At 42.4% G+C, this 15,224-nt stretch overlaps 1 long non-coding RNA gene across 1 annotated transcript in view; it reads right to left on the bottom strand.

The window, feature by feature from the left end:
- LOC112473658 overlaps window positions 1-15,224 on the bottom strand; it is a 21,755-nt gene that overhangs the window by 2,686 nt on the left and 3,845 nt on the right. The window lies entirely within an intron of this gene.

The raw sequence follows: 15,224 nt of genomic DNA, 5'->3' as shown, positions 1-15,224 counted from the left end.
GAGGGTGGGAAAGGGAGGGGAGGCTTGGGGCAGGGATTTCTCTTCTGAGAGAGCTCTATTATGTGTACTCTGGGTCAAAAGAGCCTCCCTGTGCAAAGGGGCTCCCCCACCTGCTGGGGCTCTCTAGAACACATTCTTTTTCTTCTGTCCGGGTTGGGCAAACTTCCTGTTTCCTCTGTCCCAGGGCAATGAGCCCCTTCTGCAATGGTCAGTGAGGATGATGGGGCTTGGCAGCCGTGGTGGCAGCTCTCTGGGCACTGGCATGAAGTTACTTAGTAAATACTGCACGCAGTTTTGATAATTTCTTGCTTCACTAGTCTTTTGGGATTCTTTCCATCTGCATTAAGAAATAGAAGCTGCATTTCCCTCGGCCCCAAAACTCAGATGCTTTCATTTTGTGGAGGACTTATGGAAATGAATGCTTATTTCTAATACCAACCCGTTGAGTAATATATTTTAAACAAGTGGCAAACAAAAGTTCTAAAAAAAGAAATCCCCTCTCCCTACCCAAACCTCCTCTAAAGTTTTGTTAGTATAGGCATTTTAAAAGCAAAACTTTGTTCGGGTTGACTGGAAACACTTCATGTTGGAATGTCTTTTACCCAAAACGGTTTATACGCATAAAAAATCTCAAAGCATAAAAATCCTACAATCATTTCCCTTCCAAATAAAATTCTTTTGTGTTAATAAATGTTGCTTCATTATATCCAGTTTGGGGCACGCTCACAAAGAGATCCTCTGAGGTCATATCCCCTGTTTCTGGGATTCCATGAAATCATCTCATATAAGGAAAGGAATTCTCATTAGATATGTGTGTTAAAGAACTGCAAACCTCAGACCTCAGAAATTACTTCTCTCTACCCCACCTGCTGTCAAAGTCCCTCTAAGGCCATCTTAAATGAACTGTGTGCCAGGCTAGTGGTGCATGCTAAGAATTTGAATAACAATCTCATTTAATTATCACAACAGCCATATGAGAGATGACTGATCTCCATTTTCAGATGATGAAACCAAGTTAAGAGAGGTCAAGATGTTTGTCCAAGGTCACAGAATTAGTTAATAGGAGAACAGAGCAGAGAGACTCCTGAGTTCTTCTCCTTCAGATGGTTATCCAGCCATTGCTTCAACTCCCACTGGTCAGAAACTCATTTTCTTAGACAATCCATTCCAGTTTGAGGCTGTTTCTGTTGGTTTAGGGAGTTCTTCCTTGTACTGAGTTGAAGTTTGCCTCCTCGTGACATTCAACCATAAGTGTGATTCCATACCTCCAGCAGGAACCAGACCTATCATTGAGGTTGTTGCCCAGAGGGCATTCTAGGAGGTGTAAACTGGTGACCCACTTACTAGGAAGTATTGTTTATAAGCTTTGGATCAGAAGAAGTTGAAGATGGCATACAAGGAAATATCATCCTAGGGCGGTATCACACCAAGCCCACAGGTTCAGCAATGCCAAGAGTATGGAACTCTGGGTTTCAAGAAGTATTGGGGACAGTTAATACAGGAGGGGGAAACGGATAGTGGAACATAGTCCCCATACCACAGGCTTGTTATAGGAAGATAGTCAACTCAGGAGGGAAACACATGCTCTGATTAGATATAAGCTCAAGATCCCACCCTGCATTTGTCTGCAAGCCATTTCCTGATTCTTGAATGGCAGTGACCTGGAAATATAAGACACAGAGGTCACAATTCTAGAAAGTCTGTGCGGAGGCCTCAGCAAGTTCCCTAGCCACTTATGCACTCTGCCTTCACATATACTCTTTATCACATTCTATCATCGTGAGCTGTTCTATCAGCTATTTTTGCAAATACAGTCTTTTTGGAACACAGTCATGTCCATTCATTTTTATATTGTCCATGGCTGCTTTTTCTATGATTGCAGAGTTGAACAGTTGTAACAGTGACTGTATGGACCACAAAGCCGAAAATATGCACTGTCTTTTTACAGAAAAGTTTGCCAACTCCTGTTCTAGAAAGCAAGGACAAAGTCTTGTTCATCTCTGTAACCCCAAATTTATAGCCATAATTTCTTTATGTGTAAAATAGCAATGATACCTTTGTCACAGAGATACAGTGAAATATAAAAGAGATATTATATTTGAAGGCAGCACATGTAAAATACCTAGCACAGTGCCTGCCGTGGGACAGATGTTCAGTATGCATCAAGTGAATAAGTGAATGCAGTAGAAGAGTCAATCCATTCAGAATGAAATGATGAATGCGAAAGCACTACACAAACCATAAAATGCTCTCTAAGAGCATGGCAGGTTCTCATCATTGTTGTCAAATACAAATATGTTCCGGAACAAAGCCTGCCTGCCCTCTGGCTTTCTGGATCCCGATTTTATGAGTAAAAACTCACAGACAGCCTTAATTTAGGCTGATTCATACTCCAATTTTTACCTGATCCCTCTCCATCTTTCTACTCAACATCTCCCAGTAAGGTACTGATCCTTAGGTTTGAGCTTGAGCTCCTTAAATTAAGGCCACTAAACATTGATTGCTGTGGTGGTTTTGTACTGAACCAGTCTAGCTAAGCACAAACCACATTCCTCAGATTTCCCTTTCTTGTATGGCCTTCCTTCTAGTTGGCCACAAGAGAAATTAGCATGAGATTTGAAAGGCAGAGTGAGAGAACAATCATTCTATTTGAAGATTGGTGCAGGAACCCAGGTCCACCACAGCTCATGCACACGCATTATCATTGATCTGCTTGCTCATCTCCTTGGTGTGGAGCAGGAGCCTATTCTGCAGCCTCTCCAGCTCCTGCCAAGTCTGGGTCAGTCATGAGTGCAGCTCCATGGCCGAGGACATGCACTTCTTCTATAAGCCACTGACATTGTGAGGGTTAGAAGTGGTGAGAGATAGGCATGGGTTCCATGTTGCCTTCATTCTCTCCTGCTTCAGATCCAATTTGTCTTACTGACTGCTTGCCCTACAATAACTTCAAAACTACCAGGAGACACAGAGGCACGTCTCCCCCAGAATCCTTCACCATTTGCCTTTTGTAGTCCCTGGCTAGTAATATTTCTCTTCCAGACCTTCATTTTCATAACTTATCGCACAATTGTGGGAAGTCTAATCCCTATTCAAAAAATCCTTTGTTTCATATCATTGAGAGTGGTTCTGCTTTCCTGATCAAACTATTAGGAAGAGAATATAAAGGAGGAATTCTCTGAATTGGTTCTGGAATTGTTTTCTGGAATGGGTTCTTTGGTCTGATTACATTTAAAGGCATAATAATTCTGATGCCAGTGACAAAGGGGACCCTGGTAGTCCATGATATACAGTGGCAAAACAGCTACTTAAACTATCACCTGCAACATCTGTCATTAAGTGCCCATGGAAAGCAATGCTTTGGATGACCAAGTCGTTGCTGCCATAGAACAAACCAGTGAAAATAAGGAGGAGAAAGAGATTGATAGGTAGCTTCTAAGAGGGCTAGAGAAAGAAAATTATGACATTAGAGCTTTAAGGTACCAAATCAAGGTCTGACTAAAGAAAATCCATGGCTCCTATGACTACAGGGCCAAGATTTCTCCAAATCAAACCCAAGTCTAATCTTGGGCTGAATAATGCAAATTAAAATTGCAAGCTCACAGGGTCTCTTATGTTAAAGTTAGGACATTGACTAGGATGAAGTGGGACCTTGAAGATTGGGATAGAGACATATGGGCCACTTCAGATGAGGCTGGGGAGCTTGAACCCTGAATTTTGTTCAGAGTTCACGCTCTGAATCGGTGGTAGCAGCACTTCCTCCCTAACCAAAGAGCTGTCTCACCTTTTCTGAAGAAACTTTCATTGGACCTGGACCAGGACCAAGGAGCTAAGGTACTTTGCAGGAAACTACTGCTTCTTCTCAAGATTTGTTCCCTAACCAAAGAGCTGTCTCACCTTTTCTGAAGAAACTTTCATTGGACCTGGACCAAGACCAAGGAGCTAAGGTACTTTGCAGGAAACTACTGCTTCTTCTCAAGATCTGTTCCCAGTCGCTCGCATTGCTTCTAGACTCTAGTTTCAGCAGGCCTCATGGGTTATGGATTAAAGTTTGACTCAAGTGAAAATGTCATATACAATAAAAGCACTGCAAACTTTTACCAATTTCTATTCACAGAAAACTGAGAAACATGTTTAGAAATATATCATATTGATATTGTACTGGGTGGAAGAAATACAAATCTGGATTAGACCGAATATGTCGATACAGGCACACTGAGCCGAGACTATGAATTCAATGTGTTACTCTGGGTAGCTTATAGTGGTTCTAACAGTTTGCTTGATTCACCGAACTAAAATCTAGACCCAGTGGTGACTTACACCTAGTACAATGGAAATATTAAACATTTTTTGATGTAATGTAGAGGAGGGTAGCCAAAGGGTAAGGAAATCAGAACTCCGGAGTAAATTTATTATGTGACACCTGTTTACCCACCTTCTAATTATATCTCCAGGAGGGTCCCAAGGACACTCCCTTCACCAAGGCCTTGTAATATGGTACACATACCACGAGGGGGACTCCAGTGTAGTTGAAGAACCTATGGTAGCTAATAACTGTAGACCAGGAATAACATTGGTATTACTGCCATCGAAGTGAGTTTCTTGAATTCATGAAAGTGATAGGATGCCCAGGTGGCAAAAGCCAAATATAAGACACTTAATCATCAGAGGGGTGGTGGTTACCATAATGGACAGCAGAGCCGAAGCATTAATCAGAATGATTTGACCTGCACAGAGCTCTTTGGCATTGGCTAATTGATCACAACATCCTTAAAACTAAAATTGATGAGTGGCCTACTCAAGTCTTATTTGATTTAGATAAATTGAAAAGCTCTAGGTCTGCTGAATAAGGGTACTTGGTCACAGTACAAAATCATGTAACCACAATCAACTCCCAGACTTGAGTAGCTAGCTACTCAGCCCCAAATTTATATAGCAAAAATCTTTTTTCTAGCTTTTTTCAAAGGCACTTGAGGGTATTTGTCACTGTGACTTTGCATTGGGGAAAGGAAAATGGCCACGCCTATCAAGAATTACTGGGCACTATCTCTGAACTAATTTCAAGAGACTGAAAATGCCATTATGGTCCACAGTTAGAATAGGAGCTTATGGAGGACAAGTGATCATGGAGTTTAGGCTTGGATCCATCTCAAATGGGCTCAGCGTGTCCCTGAATACCCTGTAGTTACTTCCCCAGTTCTGGAATAGATCATTTTAGGAAGAGACATATTCAGCCACTAATAAACTATCTACAGTGTTTTCTTTATCCATGGAATAAAGGCTATTATAGTATAAAAAGTCAAGTGGAAACCAATAAAATCAATCACTTCTACCTACAAAAGATTAAAATAAAGAAATATTTATCTGGAGGTATGGCAGAAATTAGTGCCACCATCAAGGACTTGTAAGACGCAGAGATGATGAATCCCACCATACCTACATTCGACTTGTTTATTTGGCCTGATAAATGAATCTTGGAGAAGAACAGTGTATTATCATAAACTTAATTGGTGGTAACACCAATTGCAGCTTTTGGTTTTGTTACTGAAGAAAATCAGTACAACTTCTGGTGACTATTAATCTGGCAAATGCTTTTCTTCTCTATATGTGTTATTAAAGACTTCAAGAGCAGTTTGCTTTCAGTCAGCAGGGCTAGCAACCCTCCTTCACTGTCCTGCCTCAGGGCTGTATTAACTTCCACAATCTATTCTCATAATCTTATCCCAGGGCCCTTGATAGCCTCTCCATTCCACAGACTATCACATACACTTACCATATTGATGATATCATGCTAATTGGTCCTGGTGAACGAGAAATAGCAGCTACTTTAAATACCTTGGTAAGAAAAATGCAGGCAGATGGAGGAAAATGAATCTCACAAAAACATCAGGGGCCAGCTATTTTGGTGAAATTTCTAAGATTCCAGGGCATGCTGAGATATTTTTTCTCAAGTGAAGGAGAAGTTGCAGCTTCTGGCCTCTCTTACCACTGAGGAAATGGCAGGTTGCCCAGTGAACCTCTGAATGTTAGAGGTAACCGTGTACCATTCGATCATGGTACTTCAACTCACTTATTGAGTAATCTAAAAGGCTGCCTCTTTTGAGTGCCTTCCAGAAAATGAGAAGAATTTGCAGCAGATCCAGCCTGCCATGCGTGCTGCTCTGCCATCTGAATCGAACATATGATTCAGCAGATCTATTTGTGCTAGAAGTGTCTGTGGCAGATAAAAAAAAAAAAAAAAAAAAAGCTGTACGAAACCTTTGGCAGTTCCCTATAGGCAAGGCATAGTACAGGCTTTAGAATTTGAGTGCAAAACTATGCCATACTCTACAGAAAATTATCTGCCTTAAAGAAAGCTTCTACCTCACTATTGGGCCTAAGAGAGACTGAATGCCTTCCGTGGGCCACCAAGTTACCATTAGACCTGAGGTGACCATTGTGAACTGAGTTTTGTCCTTGCGAGTTCTCATCTGTCATTGTTCTCTTCTGCTTCATGTCCAGCGTTTCTCGCCAACTGCCTTTTTTTGTCGTTGGCTGGTAAGTTCAGGTTGCCATCAAATGTAGAACCTCACACAGACTTCTTTACCAGTATCATTTTGTGGTCCTTCACGAGTGATTTTTCTCGAACCCTCTAATTGTCTCTTTCCAGAGCTTCACATCTCCAGCTTCCACCACAATTCTGAGGGGCAAATTCCTGTAACAGATCCTTTACTCTCTATCACTCATAGTGGTTCTGCTTTCCTCATCGAACCCAAACCGGTATAACTGCCTATTATATCTGTGATTGCATTTACTTTCATAACAGCTCAGCCTGATGTTTTCCCAAGAAAAAGGCTGAGAACTGAACAGTATGCCAGGGTCTCATTCTGTGAGCACTGGAATCTGATCCCACCCCTGTCTGTCTAATTCGAGAAATGCGCCACGCGGACACCTTTGAGGCTTCAGAGGAGCATGAGGTCTTTGCTAAGCTGCATCCAGGTCCACCCTTTGGGTGTCTGATGTATGTTGTTTCCACAGGCTCCTCAGTCAATCCAGCCAGTTAAGACTTTAGGATCTACCCATTCAAGTATTCTCTCTCTGTGCCTTGTCTAAGTTGAGATTAAATATTAAAACATGTTTAAATTATGAAATGTTTCAAGTATATGAAAGTGTCCAGAAAATAACAAAGCAGGCTTTCTTGTTCGCAATATCCCAAATTGTTATATTTGCTTCATCTTATTTTATTTCATATCTTAAAAAATACAAAAACCAAAAATATGTTTCTTTCAGCATTGTTTACAAATCATCAGTATAGGAATGAATAAATAAGTATGATGTTCAATTGCAAATTAATACCATAAGTAATTAGATTTGATACACTAGATCAATATTTTGAAGGGAAAAGGAAAAATGTAAGTGAAAAAGAATAATATAATAGTATTTATGCACATTTTTAAAACCAACAGACCTATACCAATACATCATTCCAAAATCTTGAACTCTTCCAAAACTGGTCCCTCAGGGCTTCTACCCTGCCTCAATGAACTCTGAATTCTCTCTATTCCACCTCCATTTTCATCTCAGAGACTTTTCTGAAATATCTTTTTATCTCCTTACAATTGCAGCTCTTGCACCAGCAGCCCATCTACCATCAATGTGCTTCTGTAACTCCATTCAGAGATTTGCAATGATCTCTTGCACGTTAAAGCATCATTATGGGCTTTCCCCTGAAAAAGTAAGTCATTGTGCTTACTTACAAATATTTTAGCTCTTTAGACCTGTAATTGATCTGGTAGCACACCAGGTTCTGGTTATTTTTCTGGGATGCTCTTCAAACCTCTTTAGACATAAAACATATTAAAAGGATTGATGGTTCCATGTTTTAATGAATATGAAGAGGACTGGAAATTCTTGAGTCCTGCTGGTGGAAGTGTAGACTGGTGGAACCACTCTGGAAGACTGTTTAGCAGTATTTACTGAAGATGAAACTACACCTACTTTTTAAGACCCAGCAGGTCCATGCTTGGGAAAACCCCAACAGAAACATGTGCACATGGATAAGAATATTCCCAGCAGCGCCATTCAGAATAACCCCCCAAATTGAACAACCCAAATGTCCACCAGAAGTCAAATGGATAAGTAAATTGTGGTATATTTTTCTGGTATGGTGGTGAAAATATGCAAACTGCAGGCTCACGTCAGCGGAGGTGGTGGTGTTTCTAATGTTGAGAAAAGGAAACAGACGCAAAAGAGCCTGTGCATGTGATTCCACAGCATGGAGAATCCAAACGAAAAGCCTGTGCGTGCGATTCCACAGCAAAGCCAATCCAAACGAAACCCTGGTGCCCGGGGACCAAGGACGTCCACTTCGGTGGTGGGAGGAGAGAAAATCAGGGGGGCGTTTCTCACGAAAGTCAAGACAAAAGTTATTTTAGGTGGGAAGAGGTGAGACAGGAAGGGGCACTGGTGCCGACGACGTTCTGTGACTTGACCTGAGTGGTGGCTATGCAAATAGCCACTGCTTGTTTTATAATGGTTTGTTTTGCTGGTATGTTCCATAGACTTTTTCTGTATGTATGTTGTTTAATGGTTTTTAAATCCTCACATATATCATCGCTCTTATAATTTTTTCCAGTGAGAATGCAAAGGATGATTTGCAGGATTCTTTTGAGAAACCTCAAATTCTCAAATGCCATTCTGGCAGTGATTTTCCCTATAAAACTTTCATTTTCTGCCCAAGAAACAACACTTTCTAAGACCTCTTCATTTTCAAAAGAGGATTTTTTTTTCTCCTTTTTTTGCAAAGGAGATTTTATCACTTAACAGAATAGTTGTATGTGTTACCAGATGGAGAATAAAAATGGGCAGCGTGAGCAAAGCGATGTACCAGGCACACACCCTCTTCACAGTGCACCTCGTTTAAATTCCAAGTCACAGACCCTCGGGGACCCTGAGAAATAACTGAAACCAAAAAGTGCTAGGCCTGTTAATACAATGATAGCCAACAGATTTACTGTGCAATTTGTTCATTCCCCTTTATAAAGGAGGAAACTGAGGCATGAAGAAGTTAGTTAATTTCCTACCTAGGAAATTAAAAACACAGGTGTTGGACAGAAGCTCTGACTCTACAGCCTGTAGGAGTAACCACCAACCACCTTACCATCCCTCAATCATTGCCTAAATTGTGGATCAGCACATGCTTGGGAACCTTTAAATTCTCCCTCTTCTCCATAGTCAAACAATCTACTTTTTTTTCCCCCCGAAAATATCTTTTGATTTCATCCTTGACTTTTCATTTTCTCAGCCCAACATTGGCCAAACTAATTTCTCACCTGATTTATTGCAAGAAACTTTGACCTGTTCTCTTTACATCCAACTCCTCTCTCGCTGGCTCTAAGCCCTCTGATGGTTGTTCGTTGCTGCCTCGTCAAGTCCAGATCCTCATCATGACTTGAAGAGTCCTTCATGGCTTAGTCCTTGCCTCTTGTTCAAGCTTCATCTTTTATTGCTCTCTTTGCGTATCTACCCATGAGTGACCCCAGACTATTTACTGTACCTCTGTGTACCAGGGATGTTCTCACCACAGTATATTTCTCTGACAGCCCTTCCCCTTCCCCATCTACCATATCTCTAGTCTCATTCATCCTTCAAGACCCAGTGCAGCTACCAGCTCCTCTGGGAAGCATTCCCTGATTCCTTCCAACCAGAACCTATCTCCCTCATTTCTCTGCACCTCTCTTTTCATCTTTATCAGAGTCTGTCCTGGCTGATGTTTGCATAACGGTCACCCCCACTAGACTGTAAATTCTTGAGAACAGGAAGGTATCATATTTACCTTTTGATTCCCAACATCTGGCAGAGAGCCTGACATATATGAGCTATTCAGTTAGTATAAATGGATCTGTATCACCCACTTAAGTTTGTAGCCAGTGGTGAGGACTTACACGGCCCTGACATTCTCTTGTCCTGACATTCTGGCCCAGTTCCTCCTAGAACAAAATGGTTAAATCAGAAATCAGGTGGATGGAGTCTTTTCCTAGCCAAAAGGAGACAACTGATACTGGAACAGCACAGAGGACTATTCATTTGGGGTGCAAGTCTGGCTGGATGCCCGCCTGAAACAGACTTTCCCTGCCCCAGTCTGGGACTCCAAAGACTCTGCCAAGGTGAATCAGGACAAAAAGAAGTGGAAAATTCCTTATTCACATTTCACTGAGAAACTTGAACCAGAAATCAATGTTTCAGGCCCAGCCTGTCTCGTTTTCCCAGACAGGACTCCCTGACTCTCCAGTCGGCCCTGAAAGAAGCCATAGCAGAAACAGTGCAAAGCTGCTATAAAGACTTTCATGTGGCTTTCACTGCTAGAAAAACACCATCCCTCTCTGGATGCCTTCAAAACACAGATTCATTGAGAAATCTGGCTTTTCTTCCAGGCAGGGCATGGGGACTCTTTTGCAAGGGAAAGCACATGTATAATTGCTAGAGAAATATACATGTTTAATTTCCTTTAAGCCCTTGAAGTTTTCTTCCTTAAATAAATCATCCTGCATGGTCCTGTGACCTGAGACCTGGAAGTGGTTTTGTCCTGGCCCCAAGCCATGGCCTCTAGAGAGAGGGACTCTGTCCCATTTGGACGCCCACGTGAACACACACGATGCTGTCTTGTTTTTACCCAAACGGGCAGACCAGATGGAGTTGCTAGAGTCTATTATTTGTAAGACCTATTCAAGAGTTGAGCAGGTAGCTGACAACATACCTGCCTTGTAAATTAAAAAGCATAGGAAACAACTCTGTTGAGAGAAAAAATGAGGCCTGCAAGCTTGGGCAGAGAAACGATGCGGAAGCGTTTGTGAAGCCCAGTGTCGGAGTTGACAGAGACAGTAGAGATCTTTGACACACCTCTCAATTTACGGAGCAGGTCATGGACATCCACAGAGAAAAATCCTGTCACCACTGTTTCCTAAGGACTACCTGTAAAAGATCACCTGGGGAACTGGTCACAAACGCCATTTCTGGCCCCATCCTAGATTCAGTACCCAAGGATTTAACCAGCTTCCCGTGTGATTCCGATGTGCCCTGAAGTTTGGCAACCTGTGTTACGTGCTCTGGCCTTTCTGCTTAGACACAGGCTGGGTCCAAACTTCCCACAGGCCTCTTCCATCTGGCTCTGCTTGCCTGTCCCTCCGTTTACCACTAGTTCATCCTAGGCTTTCTTGCCTCCAAACCGTCTTTCGTCCCTGACAATGCTCTCCCCTGCCCTCACCCTGCCCTCCCATCTGAGACTCCTGGCATCTCAAACTGCCAACTTTCGGAGAGAGAGACAACACATTGTCTCCAGAGGGGTTCCAGCTTGACAGAATCCCAGAGAGAATCTCATGTTGCCTCCTCCTCTGTTCCCTAAACATGCTTGTTTCTTCCTCCGTTTCCCCTTGTGCAATAAGTGATGACATTACTGATGGAGGCAATAGTATCTGCTATTTCCGGGAGCCAGAAGCACCATGTGCTTCCAAGAGGAGTTTGTAAGATGATAAGGGCTTTTGAGCTGGGGACTTGCTCGGGCTTATTATAAATTGAGTCCTGGGATTATTTAACAAGAAAAAACCATTTTGCCAAATGTTTCTGTAGACTTCTGGTCTATAAGGTTTAGAGCTTTGCTAAATTCATGCAATGAAGCTTTTGCTGTTATAATCTGCTCCCTCTACCCACCCACTACCAGCCATCAGCCATTAATTTAATTGAAGGTCATTTTGAAATTTCTTTGTAAGTGAGTGATATTTACTTGAAGGCAGGCTTGTCTAGCCTTACAGGAAGCAGAGAAGAGAATGGAAGCACATAGCTGTGGTAAAACTGGGCCACATCCCTGCCTTACCTCTTACATCTGTCAGGCCTGGAGAACTTCCCTAGTCCTGGTAGAACCTCGATTTTCTCACCTGAAAAAAGATTGGCATATCTGCCTCACAGATGAGGTGTTATGAAGTCTAAAAGCACTGTGCCCGATGCTACACACAGTGACCGTTCCTCTCCTGTTCCTTAACTTCACAAATTACTATTTTGGATGACATCCTGGTAGAACCTCGATTTTCTCACCTGAAAAAAGGATTGGCATATCTGCCTCACAGATGAGATGTTATGAAGTCTAAAAGCACTGTGCCTGGTGCTACACACAGTGACCATTCCTCTCCTGTTCCTTAACTTCACAAACAACTATTTTGGATGATGTGCTGCAAAATTTCTAGACCTAGTTCCCTGTGCTCTACGACTCTTTTTGATAGTGGGAGGGCACTGCTGGAAAGAACTGAAAGTTGTTGGAGGGAGAAAAGTAGTTTCTGAGTCATTGCCATTGAAATGACAATATCAAATATAAGCACTTGGGATGTACTCAGTCATGGTGGCCTCCTTAAGAGGGTTAGGAACTAAACTGCCTGAGTTAGAAAAGATAACATCGAGGTTTTTTTCCTGTTCTTACGATTCTATGGTAACAGATTTGACTTGGCATTCAAGGCCCCTTATAATCACAATCAAACCTGTCTTATAAACTCATCTTCATATTCCCCCTAACCAATTCTCTCAAGCCATGCAGTTTATCACGTCCCATGAATTGCATGCCCATTTATGCCACCAGACTTCTGATTCTTGTACTTTCCATATTTCTTTTCTCTGCAGTATTACATTCCACCCATCCTTGAAGGCTGTCTGTCTTCCATCCAATTTCTCCTGCTTCCCCAGCTGTAGTCCATTCCTCCAGCCTTCCATCTGCACTTCTTGTAGGGTACTAATATTAAACTACCTTGTGTTCTAGGTATGTGGGAACACACTTTACCAAACTGGAGACTCTTTGGGGACAGATAGTGGGTCTCAATTTTTCTCAGAATGCCTGCAGCACCTGGCACATGGAAGCTGTTCATGGAATGTTTACTGAATTGGACCAAGGAATTTCAACGATTAGTTCATATATACTACATCTTTGGTTTTAGCACTTTTTTTACTTAGGGCATGTCGGCAAACAGGATCAGGTGCTCTTTCAAACAGTTTCAAATGAAAAGAGGGATTGCTGAAAGGATACGGAGAACTGTCATTGACATCCAAGGACAGGAAATGAGTAATGCTGGGTCACAAGGGAACAGAAACGTCTCCTCTCTGTGTCTTCAGTGGCTACAGAACTTCTTGTCTCTAACTCTTTCTGGATGTCTCTAACTCCATTCTTTTCTTGGCAGACTGGACCTCTCTGCAAGACTCTTATTTTTCTCTCTTCCATAATTTAGGCTTGCCCATGGCTCCAGCTTTGTTATACACAATACTAGCTCCTGTCCTGATATCTCAGGACTTTTCAATCCAAGCATACTCATAACTTGAGTCTCTATGTTTCTTGGCACAAATTTTATCAAGAAAAAAGCTGATTGGCTCGACCAGACTGAAGCCCAGTGACATGTGTCCATTTCTGGGCCAATGAGCTGATAACAGTATGACTTCCCAAGTTCCTTTCAGCAAGAAAGGGGTTTGAAGAAGGATTGCATTGCTTCCCAGTAATTGGCCATTGGTTGGATCATCATCCCTAAAGAATCTAATACAACAGGGTCTACAGTGAAAGATACAGAGACGACGATATGTATCTACTATGCGGATTTAAAAGTCAAAGTCTTAGCTGTTTTCCAGTGGTTTCATGGGAGGCACTTGGATGCTACTGAGTGTGGGTCTCTGAGGTCTGTGAGAGCCAAGAATTACTTGCTGGTTAGCTCAATCTCCCTTATAACTTTCTACTTGTATTTGTGTTTCCTTTCCAAGAGATACGTGGATGGAGCAGCAGCCCCAGCTAGATGAATATTTCTCATCTGCTTTCCCAGACGAGATGTTGGTGTTGACAAGATGTGGAACTGGGGAAAAAGGAAAAGACTGGAGATGGAGAGTGTGGACCCCAGGAGCCAGGTGCATTATCCACTAAGTCATGGAGAGGACATTGCAAGAGGGAACTGAATGTCAGTTAGAGCAGGTTCAAGCTGATGTCTCAGGTCGATGCTTGGACACTGTTTTTGCCTTCCTTCTGGATCATTGCCTTCATCCTAAGACATGCTGTAGTATCTCCCATTTTAAAATAATCCTCCATTGACTTTCACTCCTTTACAACTACTGCACCAGTTTCCTTTTAACTGATGATTCCCAAATTCACACTCCCTCTGGGAGAGTTGCCTACAGAACATGAAGATCATTTCATTGCCGCCGTGGTTTGGTGAGGCCCAGAGGATGGTGCTTTACAGGAACTTCTAGGACCTTCACATTTGCAAATGACAGCATCTGCTCTTATTGTCCTTATTGATTTAAACATTGAAAGACGAATGCCTAGTAGCCAAAGAGAGGGAGCATGTGGTGGCACACTTCCTGGCCACAGCCCCCTCTCTCTGTGTCCTCCTCACTGTCTTCTCTCCATCTCGAGGAGATTCTTACCCACCCTTCAAGATCCCACATAAAAGTCTCCTCTTCTACGAAGACTTCTCTGACTTTACAGCCAGAACAAACCTATCCCTACTCTGGACTCCAGTATCCCCTGTTCCTGTCATAAGGTTAGCACTTGTCCTGCTCTTCTTCAGTCTCCCTGACAACCCTGAGTGCTCCCTGGAGGGAAGAACCACATATCCTTCATCTTTAGAATGCTTGACACCCACCAGCTCCTGAGGATTGGTTGAAAGAAGACCTGAGTTATTTCTTCTCACTTACTTTTAAAGCAAGACTCAATTTCTCCTTAAGCTTAGTCTGCTCATCTCGAAAACAGGGGTAGAAATGATCTCCACCCTGCCTACTCAAATCCAGTGATCGTGAAAGCTTTGTAAATCCTAAAGAACTTTAGAAGTGTGTGCGGATTATTCTCGATGCCTACTACATTGTTCTCAGGGACAGACTGCTGACCTGGCCCATCATTACGTCCATTCATGTTTATGTTTCAGTGGTCTGATTACAAATTGTGAGTTGGCTTTGACACTGAATACTGATGCCAGATGTACCCTCCCTTGTTTGTGTGGGTCCCTCCTCAGTCCAGGGCAATAACCTCACAATAGCACCTGTAGTTTCACATGAGATGCCTAAAAATTATAGAAGGAAGGACAGAATTAGAATCATTTTCTTAGCCTTCCTGCAGGGTTTGTCTTAGTACCCACCCACAAGGCACTGATGTGTAAAGCAATTTCCTTTCCCAAGCCTGTCATTCATCTATTCATTCATTCACTCACTGACTACTTTAGTGTCCTCCTTCATGTAAA

Source organism: Pteropus alecto, unplaced genomic scaffold (assembly GCF_000325575.1).
Source record: "Pteropus alecto unplaced genomic scaffold, ASM32557v1 scaffold311, whole genome shotgun sequence".
NCBI classification, from domain to species: domain Eukaryota; kingdom Metazoa; phylum Chordata; class Mammalia; order Chiroptera; family Pteropodidae; genus Pteropus; species Pteropus alecto.
Note: the sequence above shows the minus strand (reverse complement) of the source record. Positions and strands in the feature narration are given on the sequence as shown.